Here is a 14,515-nt window from a genome sequence, read left to right as displayed (position 1 = left end):
GTGCAATTTTGAAGCATTATGTGTTGGGTATCAATTTCCTCAGCATAACATTCTCTTTCACAATATATAAAAAAAATGGGCTCTTTTCTTTTTTCTTTTTTATTCAAAAAAAGTGTATTTTTCCCAAAAAATGGCGTTTGTAAGACCACTGCGCAAATATGGTGTGACATTAAGTATTGCAACGATCGACATTTTGTTCTCTAGGGTGTCTGGAAAAATATATATATAATTTAGTTTGGGGGTTTCAGGGGGGAGCAGATACCTGTGTAATACAGGTATTTGCTCCCATGTCCGGCGAAAGATCGCCGCAGTATCCCCAGCGATCTACGCCACGTCCGGCCCCTCCTCCACCCCCCCGCTGTTTTCTGGGAGACACACAGGTCCTAGAAGACAGCAGGGACAACTCAGAACATGCAGCACGACTTGCGTATGCGCAGTAGGGAGCCATGCTAATCACTTCCTGATTACCTTACTTAAGAAGCCGGAAGCCGAGGGACGGGTCAGCTTTGGATGACGACATTGAGGGCGCCCTGGACAGGTAAGTGTCCTTATTTTAAAAGTCAGCAGCTGCAGTTTTTGTAGTGTTTTTTTTTTCAGGCGGAACGCTGCTTTAAATGGTTTAGGCCCCTTTCACACTTGTACGACTTGTCCTACGATTTGGGACTGCAAAGCCGTATGACAAGTCATTCCCCATTAATTTCCAATGACTACCATTCATATTAGTACAACTTCCAAGTAGTCCCTGCACTACTTTGGTCCGACTTTGATCCTACTTCAGCCCATTGAATATCACTGAAGTCGGATCGCCGTCTTCACTGATCCGACTTTGGCATGCTCTAATGATCTTGAAGGGGAACTCCACACAAAATGTAAAACAAAAACAGCATGGGTTTCCCCTCCAAGAGCATACCAGGCCCTTCGGTCTGGTATGGATTTTAAGGCCCCTTTCACACGTGTACGACACCAGTCTTAAGACTGTGGATCTGCCTTTGCCCTGCGACTTGAAGTCCGACTTCAATGAACAGGGATCCAACTTTGAACCCCGACAATACCAGGCACTGTCTGGTATGAATCTTTAGGGGAACTCCACGAACAATGTTAAAAAAACGGCATGGGTTCCCCCTCCAAGAGCATACCAGGTCCTTTGGTCTGGTATGGATTTTAGGGGGAACCCCACGCCGAAAAAACGGCGTAGGGGTTCTCCCCCAAAAAACCCTACCAGACCCTTATCCGAGCACACAGCCCGGCAGGTCAGAAAAGGGGGAGGTGACGAGCGAGGCCCCCCTCCTGAACTGTACCAGGCCGCGTTGGGAGGGTGGGTGCCTTGTCCCCATGTTGATGAGGACAAGGTCCTCCTCGCGACAACCCTGGCTGTTGGTTGTCAGGGTCTGCAGGCAGGTAGCTTATCGGAATCTGGAAGCCCCCTTTAACTAGGGCCACCCCACCCTATGTGAATGAGTATGGGGTACATTGTACCCCTACCCATTCAACTAAAAAAAAAAAGTGTCTAAAATAAAACACAGTACACAGGTTTTTAAAGTAACATCTCCAACAATACTCTGAGTAGCCTTTAGAAAATTTATGTAACCTTACTGGTGTATAATACCATTGGAACAATAGTTTATAATTGGATTCCTGTATTCGCGTAGATATTGAGGAGTTTAGTGCTAAGTGAATTATGTGTTTACGTTGAGTCTGTGAGAAATTTCTCCCCAGATCTCTTTCCCATTTCCCCAGTCCCGGCAACTCAAAATCCTCCTGAGGGGAATTCAATAGTCTATACATCTTTGAACTCACTCTTTGTATTGGTTCCTCCTCGTCGCAGTATTGTTCAAATTTTGTTAATTGTCGCCGAAAATTAGATGGTTGTCCCAGGGATCTTAAAAAGTTGCTTATTTGAAATGCTTGCCAAAAGGATAACTCATAATTCCCTCCTCTCTTTGTTAGGGCCTCCAATGATGGCCACATACCAGTTTGCAGAAAATGTGATACCTGTACTTTACCCCTTTGTTTTAATTTATTAAAAACTGCTCCTGCTGTACCTGGTATGAAGCCTGGGTTCCCTAATATAGGGAACAGGGGAGAACACTTCGATGAGAATTTTGGATTTTTACATATTTTAGCTGCGATTGACAACGTTGGGCCAATTATGGGATGTTTCTTCATCTTACTTGGCAATAACTTATAACACCAAGGGGCTCTACTTAGTGTTATTGGACAGGTCTGCTGTTCTACCTCAACCCACCTTTTATAGTGTCCGTTTCTACACCAGTCTATCAATCTCGTCAAATGTGCCGCTTGATAATATTTGGCAATATCCGGGACTGCCATCCCCCCAAAACACTTGGAGATTTTTAATTGCCAAAGTTTGTCGCTATTCCACGAGCGGGTGCAATTTTGAAGCATTATGTGTTGGGTATCAATTTCCTCAGCATAACATTCTCTTTCACAATATATAAAAAAAATGGGCTCTTTTCTTTTTTCTTTTTTATTCAAAAAAAGTGTATTTTTCCCAAAAAATTGCGTTTGTAAGACCACTGCGCAAATATGGTGTGACATTAAGTATTGCAACGATCGACATTTTGTTCTCTAGGGTGTCTGGAAAAATATATATATAATTTAGTTTGGGGGTTTCAGGGGGGAGCAGATACCTGTGTAATACAGGTATTTGCTCCCATGTCCGGCGAAAGATCGCCGCAGTATCCCCAGCGATCTACGCCACGTCCGGCCCCTCCTCCACCCCCCCGCTGTTTTCTGGGAGACACACAGGTCCTAGAAGACAGCAGGGACAACTCAGAACATGCAGCACGACTTGCGTATGCGCAGTAGGGAGCCATGCTAATCACTTCCTGATTACCTTACTTAAGAAGCCGGAAGCCGAGGGACGGGTCAGCTTTGGATGACGACATTGAGGGCGCCCTGGACAGGTAAGTGTCCTTATTTTAAAAGTCAGCAGCTGCAGTTTTTGTAGTGTTTTTTTTTTCAGGCGGAACGCTGCTTTAAATGGTTTAGGCCCCTTTCACACTTGTACGACTTGTCCTACGATTTGGGACTGCAAAGCCGTATGACAAGTCATTCCCCATTAATTTCCAATGACTACCATTCATATTAGTACAACTTCCAAGTAGTCCCTGCACTACTTTGGTCCGACTTTGATCCTACTTCAGCCCATTGAATATCACTGAAGTCGGATCGCCGTCTTCACTGATCCGACTTTGGCATGCTCTAATGATCTTGAAGGGGAACTCCACACAAAATGTAAAACAAAAACAGCATGGGTTTCCCCTCCAAGAGCATACCAGGCCCTTCGGTCTGGTATGGATTTTAAGGCCCCTTTCACACGTGTACGACACCAGTCTTAAGACTGTGGATCTGCCTTTGCCCTGCGACTTGAAGTCCGACTTCAATGAACAGGGATCCAACTTTGAACCCCGACAATACCAGGCACTGTCTGGTATGAATCTTTAGGGGAACTCCACGAACAATGTTAAAAAAACGGCATGGGTTCCCCCTCCAAGAGCATACCAGGTCCTTTGGTCTGGTATGGATTTTAGGGGGAACCCCACGCCGAAAAAACGGCGTAGGGGTTCTCCCCCCAAAAAACCCTACCAGACCCTTATCCGAGCACACAGCCCGGCAGGTCAGAAAAGGGGGAGGTGACGAGCGAGGCCCCCCTCCTGAACTGTACCAGGCCGCGTTGGGAGGGTGGGTGCCTTGTCCCCATGTTGATGAGGACAAGGTCCTCCTCGCGACAACCCTGGCTGTTGGTTGTCAGGGTCTGCAGGCAGGTAGCTTATCGGAATCTGGAAGCCCCCTTTAACTAGGGCCACCCCACCCTATGTGAATGAGTATGGGGTACATTGTACCCCTACCCATTCAACTAAAAAAAAAAAGTGTCTAAAATAAAACACAGTACACAGGTTTTTAAAGTAATTTATTAGGCAGCTCAGGTTCTCTTCCCACTTCTCCCCTCTCAAGCTCTTCTGGTGATGTCTTCTGCCGGTTCTTCTCCGCTCTCTGGCGATGTCTTCTAGCACTCTTCGGTTCTTCTCCTTCTGTCCGCCGTCTTCTACCTCTGCCCTGTCTTTTCTGCTGTCTTCTCGCTCTTTTGCTGGGTCTTCTCTACTGTCTTCTCCCTCTGTTCTTCTTCCGATATTGACATGCTCAATGCTCTCTCCCGCTCGAATTATGGGTGCGCGTTGTGCCACTACTTATACTGGCATGGGGTGAGGGTCACCGGAGGTCCGCCCCTTATGATGACACAGCCCATCATATCCCAGGTGGTGACGTCATAAGGAGCGAGCCTCTGGATGACATCACCCGGTGACCCCGCCCCATGCCAATATAAGTAGTGACACACCACGCACCCAGCATTAGAGCGAGACTGTGGTGTCGTACAAGTGTGAAAGAGGCCTAAAGCAGAACAAAACTCATTGATTTAACAGTTTCAAAAAACATTCACATACCCGGAACGTGCCGAGATTGCAACCATCACATTTGCTTGTGCTCTCAACTAGACTGTCGAAACATCAAATAGCTGGTGTCATAACTGATCACATGGGCAGCAAGTATAACATGTTTTTTTTTTTTTTAAATAACAATCATTTGAAGGGACTCGGCTTTCTGTTAAGATACCATGGGTTCTACTGAATCTAGAAACAACAACATGGCATAGCACTCAGCTGCTAGGAGGGGTGGGGGAGACAGATAAAACCTCCGTTTTCAAGGAGGTTGCAATTGTTTCTTCTCAGCCATTGTAAGTTCCCTTTATCCCCCAAAAACAATTGTTTGCTGTAACTGCCTAAACAGGAAGTAAACTTCCATCACAAAATTTTACCTATAGGTAAGCCTATAATAAGGCTTACCTATAGCTAGTGTAAATATTTAGTGCACATGCAGCCAGAGGCGTATCTAGTGAAAATGGCGCCTATGGCAAGCACTGAAACTGCGCCCTTGTCAAAACATTTGAAACCCATCTTTCAGATAACCAGGGACATGGTGGGGACAGAGAATGACACTGGGGACCACTGGCGGCTGGTGCTGAAATTTTTTGGGGGGCGCAAACAAACTGAAAAAAAAAAACATCAATTGCAGCCACTGTGCCCATCAAATGCAGCCACTACCCTATGTGGATCCGGTCTGGCCAGTCATTGGTCACCTTGGGTGCACCTGTCACTCCCCTCCCCAGGCAGAAGGAGAAATATTAGCAATTGCTGTGCCTGCGTTGCGCTTCAGCAGGGTGGGCGCGGCGCCGGGAGCTACATTAGTGCGGGAGGCGGCGGCGGCGGGAGGACTGGTGGGTTTTTTTTCATGCAGGGGGGTGGCTTTTTGCTGCCCCCTCCCCATGGTGCCCATGGCACTTGCCATGGCTGCCATACCCTAGATACGCTACTGCATGCAGCCAATGACATCACTGGTGCATGCGCTCTGAAGAAATGGCTCCTTCAGAGCCCTGTTCCGCGAACGGTGGCTCCTTTGCGCATGCACGGGAATGACGTCATTGTGGCTCCGGCCAGTGACAGAGCCGGAGTCTGTGAACCCGGAAGCTAGACGGGTGAAGATGGAAGCGGCTTCCAGCAATGACATTGCGTACCTGGAATGCTTTGTTTTCAGGTAAGTTTCACATAATGTTCTAGTGCAATGTATACTAGCACATTATGCCTTTACCTTGCAGGTAAGAAAAAAATAAAAATAAATATCCAGCGGTTTACAAAAAGTGGTAGCTGGAGTTTGGCTTCAGCTTTTAGTGTATTTAAATCTGCTAGTTAATCCAACACTCCCCTGTCCTCAGATAAGACCATGCTGCTGTGCTGTCCAAAGGTGTCTTGGTTGCTTCTTCATCCAGTGTAGGCATCCTACGAAAGGAAATGTCTTACAGGCCTGATCACTAGGTGAAAACAGGGGGGAGAAAAAAGGTTAATAAGGAAAATAATGCAGCCACTACATCTAATGATTGGTAAGCTGCAATACACAGTACAGACCAAAGGTTTGGACACACCTTCTCATTCAAAGAGTTTTCTTTATTTTCATGACTATGAAAATTGTAGATTCACACTGAAGGCATCAAAACTATGAATGAACACATGTGGAATTATACATAACAAAAAAGTGTGAAACAACTGAAAATATATTTCATATTCTAGGTTCTTCAAAGTAGCCACCTTTTGCAGCAGACACATCTCTAGAACTGGTAAGAGGAGACTGTGTGAATCAGGCCTTCATGGTAGAATATCTGCTAGGAAACCACTGCTAAAGAAAGGCAACAAGCAGAAGAGACTTGTTTGGGCTAAAGAACACAAGGGATGGACATTAGACCAGTGGAAATCTGTGCTTTGGTCTGATGAGTCCAAACTTGAGATCTTTGGTTCCAACCCCCGTGTCTTTGTGCGACGCAGAAAAGGTGAACGGATGGACTCTACATGCCTGGTTCCCACCGTGAAGCATGGAGGAGGAGGTGTGATGGTGTTGGGGGTGCTTTGCTGGTGACACTGTTGGGGATTTATTCAAAATTAAAGCCATACCGTACCAGCATGGCTACCACAGCATCTTGCAGCGGCATGCTATTCCATCCGGTTTGCGCTTAGTTGGACCATCATTTATTTTTCAACAGGACAATGATCCCAAACACACCTCCAGGCTGTGTAAGGGCTATTTGACCAAGAAGGAGAGTGATGGGGTGCGGCGCCAGGTGACTACCTCTTGAAGCTCATCAAGAGAATGCCAAGAGTGTGCCAAGCAGTAATCAAAGCAAAAGGTGGCTACTTTGAAGAACCTAGAATATGAAATATATTTTCAGTTGTTTCACACTTTTTTGTTATGTATAATTCCACATGTGTTCATTCATAGTTTTCATGCCTTCAGTGTGAATCTACAATTTTCATAGTCATGAAAATAAAGAAAACTCTTTGAATGAGAAGGTGTGTCCAAACTTTTGGTCTGTACTCTATATACATTTTTTTTTCGGCATCTGTGTCCCATTGCGTAGACTTTCCGCCATATTCTGTCCCAGGAACAGGTGAACGGAAATCCCTGCAAATTTAATTTAGACAATTTCTTGGGGACACCCAGGTCACCAGAACTAGTGTCCCCATTAAAAAGATTTCCCCTTCAGTGGCGGTGCGTCCATAGAGGGTGCCGGAGCGCCGCCCCCTCTGATACAATACATAGATTCATGCATTGCATGAATCTATGTATTGCCGATGCCGCCAACTATTCAGATGGCCGGCCCCCTGGCGAGCGCCGGCTATCTCAATAACGGCAGCTGGTTGGCTGTGGAAGTGCCTATCAGAGCCAGCCCTCAGGCTGTAATAGGCTTCCAAACACTTATCCAGGGACGCACGGGGGGTGCGTTCCTTGGATAAGAATAACAGGCGTCTCAGCCAATCAGGTTCACCGGTTCTGGTTGGCTGAAGTGTCATTGAGGCGGGAGAAGACATCGAGGGACAGTAGAAGCAGGATGGCTGACCCAAGAAAGGTAAGTGCCAGACGGGGGGGGCATTTTACAGGGCACAGTGGCAAAAATTAATGGGCATAGTGGCTATAATTGCTGGGCACAGTGGCTACAATTGCTGGGCACAGTGGCGACAATTGCTGGGCACAGTGGTGACAATTGATAGGCACAGTGGAGACAATCGATGGCACCGTGGTGACAATTGATGGGCACAGTGGTGACAATTGATGGCACAGTGGCTGCGTTTGATGGCTGGGCACAGTGGTGACAATTGCTGGGCACAGTGGTGACAATTGATGGCACGGTGGTAACAATTGATGGCACAGTGGCTGCGTTTGATGGCACACTGGCTGCGTTTGATAGCATGGCACAGTGGCTGCGTTTGGCATGGCACAGTAGCGACAATTGATGGCACAGTGGCTGCGTTTGATGGCATGGCACAGTGGCGACAATTGATGGGCACAGTGGCGACAATTGGCACAGTGGCTGTCTTTGATGGGCACAGTGGCTGCCTTTGATGGGCACAGTGGTTGCAATTGATGGGCACAATATCTGCGTTTGATGGGCACAGTGAGGCTGCAATTGTTTTTTTTTTTTCGTTTGTTTATGCCCCCCAAAAAATTTTGAGCACCAGCCGCCACTGTTCCCCTTTATTACTTTTCTGGGGACAACCCAAAATGTGGGATTTTCTTTTACTTTGACTTTCTTTTTTGAAAATGTAGTTTTATTGAAGATGATTTGTATAAGTACAGAGCATAGCCTTTGGGCATTCCCCAGCTAACAAATACAGATAACACAAACTGCTAAACAATACAACTTATCAAATACAAAGAACAAAACCTTCCATACACTGCGCTCGGCCATTCTAATAATTCATTTCAAGGATTAATGAATTGCAAGGAGATTCTTGCTCCCTCTCAATAAACAGAGTGATGCATCAGGAGAACATTTACTCATAGCGGGATTAATACCTGATCTAATAAAGCGTGAGTCACTGCAAAGGAGTAAAACCGTATATATATATATATATTTTAGGCTAAACCATATTATGGGTGAATAGATTCAGTCCACGAACTCCTGATCGTCAGCTGTAGTTAGTCTGAGTCTGTCCACCAGTGACAGACCTTCTTAAATTGTGTAGGGCAACCCCGAGACAAATAGGTAGCTTTATATAGGAGTACAACCCTATTAATTTGAGGCTTCCAGAAGGACAAAGTAGAGGCAGTGGCTGATTTTCACTTAGTAAAAATAAAATAATAAGAAACCCAATAAAGTACGAATAGCCCTATCAACGGCTAAAGAGTCAACTAATCCCAGGAGACAAATTCCAACCTTTACAGGGACATACATAGTATTCTTCAGAGTATATATGAACTGGGTCACATCCAGCCAATAGCTACTAATCTGAGTGCACTTCCAAAAATAATGGGCACATATCCCATAGGGTTTACTTTTTACTTTCACTGGCCCAGATTCAAGTAGCAATTGCGCCTGTGTAACCATAGGTTACACAGCGCAATTACTTACTTGCTCCGGCGTTACGAATGCTCCTGATTCAGGAACATATTAACGCTGACTGCAGCCTAAAATCTGCGTGGCATAAGGCTCTTATGCCACACATATTTTAGGCTGCATTCTTGCGATGCCCACTAGGGGGCGCTCCCATTGTGCTCAGTGTATAGTATGCAAATTGCATACTAACACCGATTCACAATGTTGCGAGAGCCCTGCGTACGCAAGTTACGTCGTTTACGTACGGCGTGTTTAGCGTAAGGCTGCCCCTTCTAATAGTAGGGGCAGCCAATGCTAAAGGATACCCGTCGTTCCCGCGTCGCGATATTTGAATGTTACGTCGTTTGCGTAAGTGATTCGTGAATGGCGCTGGACGCCATTCACGTTCACTCTGAAGCAAATGACGTCCTTGCGACGTCATTTGCCGCAATGCACGTCGGGAAAGTTTCCCGACGGAGCATGCGCTCTACGCTCGGCGCGGGAGCGCGCCTAATTTAAATTATTCCCGCCCCCTACGGGATCATTTAAATTGCGTGCTCTAGCGCCGGGCAATTTTGCCGGCGCGCCCTCGCAATTTACGGAGCTACTGCTCCGTGAATCGAGGGCAGCGGAGCAAATTTGCGGGGGCGCAGGGCAAAATCGTTGCCCTGCGCCTCCGCAAAAAAAGCGCAATTCTCTTTGAATCCGGGCCAATGATAATAGTAAACATGACAAATAGAGAGGGTGGATCTACCTAATGGGGGCACAGACAGCAATAAAAACGGACAGGTGTTCTAATCCCTCTCCACTGTATCCAAAACTAAAAGAAAAGTTTTGCCATAAAAAAAAATTTTTTTTTTTGCATTTAATGAAGGTACAACATTTTGCAACATATTGCTACACTTAGAGGCGCCTCTCTTCTCTTTTATACTCTGTAGCTCCGGCTGGATTTTGCTTCTAATCCCCTTGTGGAGTCTTCCATTTGTGGATGAACATTTTATGGTTGCACAACCTATCACATTGCTATTATCTTTTTATACGGACTATAAAATGGTTGTGGAACGAATCATTTGAGTTTCCATTATTTCTTTTGGCAGAAATTCGCTTTGATATACAAGTGCTTTGGATTACAAGCATGTTTCCAGATCGAATTATGCTCGCAATCCAAGGTTTTACTGTATATGACATGCATACTCCATTGCATCTAGTTTCCAGAAGTCCATTACCATAAATGTGGAGAATGACTAATCTACGGTTATAAGCAAACCAGAAAACCATTTTAACACCTACGTAGATAGGGCCAGATCCACGAAGAAGTTACGTTGGCGTATCTATTGATACGCCGCATAACTTCTAGGATGCTCCGGCGTATCTTTGTTTTGTATCCACAAAACAAGATACGCCTGAAGCTGGGCTAGATCCGACTGACGGACGTCTTAGTACGCCGTCGGATCTAAGGTGCATATTTACGTTGGCCGCTAGGTGGCGCTTCCGTTGATCTCCGCGTCGAGTATGCAAATTAGCTAGATACGCCAATCCACAAACGTACGTCCGCCCGGCGCATTTAATCGTTTACGTAAGGCTTTTTTCCGGCGTAACGTTACCCCTGCTCTATGAGGCGTACGCAATGTTAAGTATGGACATCGGGCCAGCGTCAAATTTTCTGTCGTTTGCGTAAAACGTTCGCGAATAGGGCTTTGCGTAAATTACGTTCACGTCGAAAGCATTGACTATTTGCGACGTGATTTCGAGCATGCGCACTGGGATACCCCCACGGACGCCGTTCAAAAAAAAATTAATTTACGTGGAGTCAATAGGAATTACCATAAAACACGCCCACATCTTATCCATTTGAATTGCGCGCCCTTACGCCGACACAGTTACACTACGCCGCCGTAACTTACGGCGCAAATTCTTTGTGGATACGGAAAATACGCTGTAAGTTATGCGGCGTAGTGTATCTGAGATACGCTACTCCGGACTTATAGATGCGCCGAGGTACGTGGATCTGGCCCATAATCTTTACAGCACTAGATTGAGCATTGCCACGGGGAAGCTTCTTCAGGTTATAAATAAATACATATGGAATAATTGTAGTATATGACGCTGATACGAGGAAAGCATTGTCAATGACATCCTCTGTTCTAGTGGTGCTTTCTTTGACTTTGGAGAATGACTAATCTATGGTTAAAAGCAAACCAGAAAACCATTTTAACACCTACGTAGATAGGGCCAGATCCACAAAGAAGTTACGTCGGCGTATCTATTGATACGCCGCATAACTTCTAGGATGCTCCGGCGTATCTTTGTTTTGTATCCACAAAACAAGATACGCTTGAAGCTGGGCTAGATCCAACTGACGTACGCCTTAGTACGCCGTCGGATCTAAGGTGCATATTTACGCTGGCCGCTAGGTGGTGCTCCTGTTGATTTCCACGTCGAGTATGCAAATTAACTTAATTTACGTGGGGTCAATAGGAATTACCATAAAACACGCCCACATCTTATCCATTTGAATTGCGCGCCCTTACGCCGACACAGTTACACTACGCCGCCGTAACTTACGGCGCAAATTCTTTGTGGATACGGAAAATAAGCTGTAAGTTACGGCGGCGTAGTGTATCTGAGATACGCTACGTCGGGCTTATAGATGCGCCGAGGTACGTGGATCTGGCCCATAATCTTTACAGCACTGGATTGAGCATTGCCACTTAGCCACGGGGAAGCTTCTTCAGGTTATAAATAAATACATATGGAATTATTGTAGTATATGACGCTGATACGAGGAAAGCATTGTCAACGACATCCTCTGTTCTAGTGGTGCTTTCTTTGATTCGTACAGTCAAGTAAGTCACCCAGAATACTGAAAACACACTAACAATTGCCATGATGGTCAGTACTGATCTGATCTGTGTTATCATGGTGAGGTTTGTAGTTAAGGCTTTCACCAGCAAAAAATCTCTATTGTTGGTCTTGTAAGAACACTGAGTTTCATCAGGAGGTTGGTCTTTGTCATCTAGGGCACAGTAGTCCTGAGTACAGGTGAGTTCAGCAGTGAATGACTCACCTGGGCTACACAACATTTGCTGATCTGTGTTTCCATCTACAAAATTGGTGTCCTTGTCGGGAATTAGAACTAAATGGCTATCCTTCAAGTTATAAAGTACAGTTTTTTGAGATTTTTCCATATGGGGGACCATGAAAGGATCATAAATGATGCTTGCAGAAGGATGTTTGCGCTCCTCAGTTTCCGCTGTCTTTTTTTCCAACGACTGTAAGAATTGCTGGATAAGAATTCTTTTGTCCACAGTCTTAATAATCATTTTTACACCATCTTCAGACTTGGCATGAAAATGTTCTGTGCGTACAAAATCAAATTCTGTGCCTGTCAAAGGGATGGAAGACAGTGGTGCTTCAAAAAACATATCTTTTACTGCTCCACAGGAACTGAATACATCCCCATTGTTGCCTTCAGAACCTTGGCACAGGGTCCCTAGTTGGTCTCTAAACTTGGGTACAGGACAATTAAAAGCTGAAGTCCCTTTCATTTTAGTACACTTCATGGCAGCAATGCGTTTCCTGTTGCGTATCAAAAACAAGACAATTTTCACGTTGATAAAGAGCATTCCGATGATTGGTAGACCATTGGGTATTAAGAGATATATGATGACATACAGATTTTTTTGGAAGTTAGAAGGGAAGTCATCGCGGCAACCAAAAACCCTTTCAACAGATGGCTTGTTTTGATCATCCTTCAGCGTGTACAAGCTGCTGAAAAACAACAATGGAGTGCTAAAAATAATAGATACCAACCAACCAAGACTTATGGAAATCCCCAACAGACGTAGTTCAGTTTGCCGAAATATACAGTAGTTTTTTGGGGTAGACCCAACCACTTTGTAAAACCAAAACACACTCATGGCAAAGGTGGTAAGAATGCTGCTGGTGATGGAAAGACTTGCAGTAAACCAAAATACCTTGCAGTAGGACTCACCCAAGATCCAAGTGCCATGTATATCCACTAAGATGCTGGGGATGTCCACCATGAAGTTAGTAATTAGGTCGGACAGTGCCAAGTTGATCACAAGAATTTTGTAAGGTTCTAACCTGCAGCTTATAGAGGGCATGGAAAAAAAGAAAAGTGCTGTGTTTCCCAAAGCTCCAATAAGACAGAGCAATATCCTGAAGCAGACTAGTGTAAGCTTAGGCACCTCGGTCTCCACCATCCTATAGCTGGCTGTGCAGTGAGTTGGAACAGAGAATATATTTGGATATCCCACTAACATAAGTCACTTAACAAGAAGGATGCACCTAATTATCAAAGTTTCTCCAATTTGTTGCCACCTATAAATCTAATCCGACTGTACCTCCGAAAGATAATCCGTTATGATGATGCTGTGTAGGTGATTAAAGCTCTTCGCAGCCACTTGCTGAAAAGAACAACTTTCATGGTAAGAGCCAAGCACTAATGAAGACGCTAATAAGAAGCTTGGCATTTCACCCTAGTGTACGCAAATATGCCAGTATTATTCTGGAGGAAAACTCAGTGGCGGCTGGTGCTCAAAATGTTTGGGGGGGTTGGCACAAACAAACAAAAAAAACATCAATTGCCGCCACTGTGCCCATTAAATGCAGCCAGTTTCCCTTCAAATGCAGTCAGTTTGTCCCCAAATGCAGCCAGTTTGTCCCCAAATGCAGCCAGTTTGTCCTCAAATGCAGCCAGTTTCCCCTCAAATGCAGCCAGTTTGTACCCAAATGCAGCCAGTTTCCCCCTCAAATGCAGCCAGTGTGTCCCCAAATGCAGCCAGTTTCCCCTCAAATGCAGCCAGTTTGTACCCAAATGCTGCCAGTTTGTACCCAAATGCAGCCAGTTTCCCCTTAAATGCAGCCAGTTTGTCCCCAAATGCAGCCGGTTTCCCCCTCAAATGCAGCCAGTTTGTACCCAAATGCAGCCAGTTTGTACCCAAATGCAGCCAGTTTCCCCCTAAAATGCAGCCAGTTTGTACCCAAATGCAGCCAGTTTGTACCCAAATGCAGCCAGTTCCCCCTCAAATGCAGCCAGTTTGTACCCAAATGCAGCCAATTTCCCCCTCAAATGCAGCCAGTTTCCCCCTCAAATGCAGCCAGTTTCCCCCTCAAATGCAGCCAGTTTGTCCCCAAATGCAACCAGTTTGTCCCCAAATGCCGCCAGTTTCCCCTCAAGTGCAGCCAGTTTGTCCCTAAATGCAGCCAGTTTGTACCCAAATGCTGCCAGTTTCCCCTCAAATGCAGCCAGTTTCCCCCTCAAATGCAGCCAGTTTGTCCCCAAATGCAGCCAGTTTGTCCCCAAATGCAGCCAGTTTCCCCTCAAATGCAGCCAGTTTGTACCTAAATGCTGCCAGTTTGTCCCCAAATGCCACCAGTTTGTCCCCAAATGCAGCCAGCTTGTCCCCAAATATAGCCAGTTTCCCACCCAATGCAGCCAGTTTGTCTCCAAATACAGGAAGTTTGTCCCCAAATTCAGCCAGTTTGTCCCCAAATGGTGCCAGTTTGTCCCCAAATGCAGCCAGTTTGTCCCCAAATGCAGCCAGTTTG

This window comes from Rana temporaria, chromosome 1 (genome assembly GCF_905171775.1).
Source record: "Rana temporaria chromosome 1, aRanTem1.1, whole genome shotgun sequence".
NCBI lineage: Eukaryota > Metazoa > Chordata > Amphibia > Anura > Ranidae > Rana > Rana temporaria.
This window is presented reverse-complemented; position numbering follows the sequence as displayed.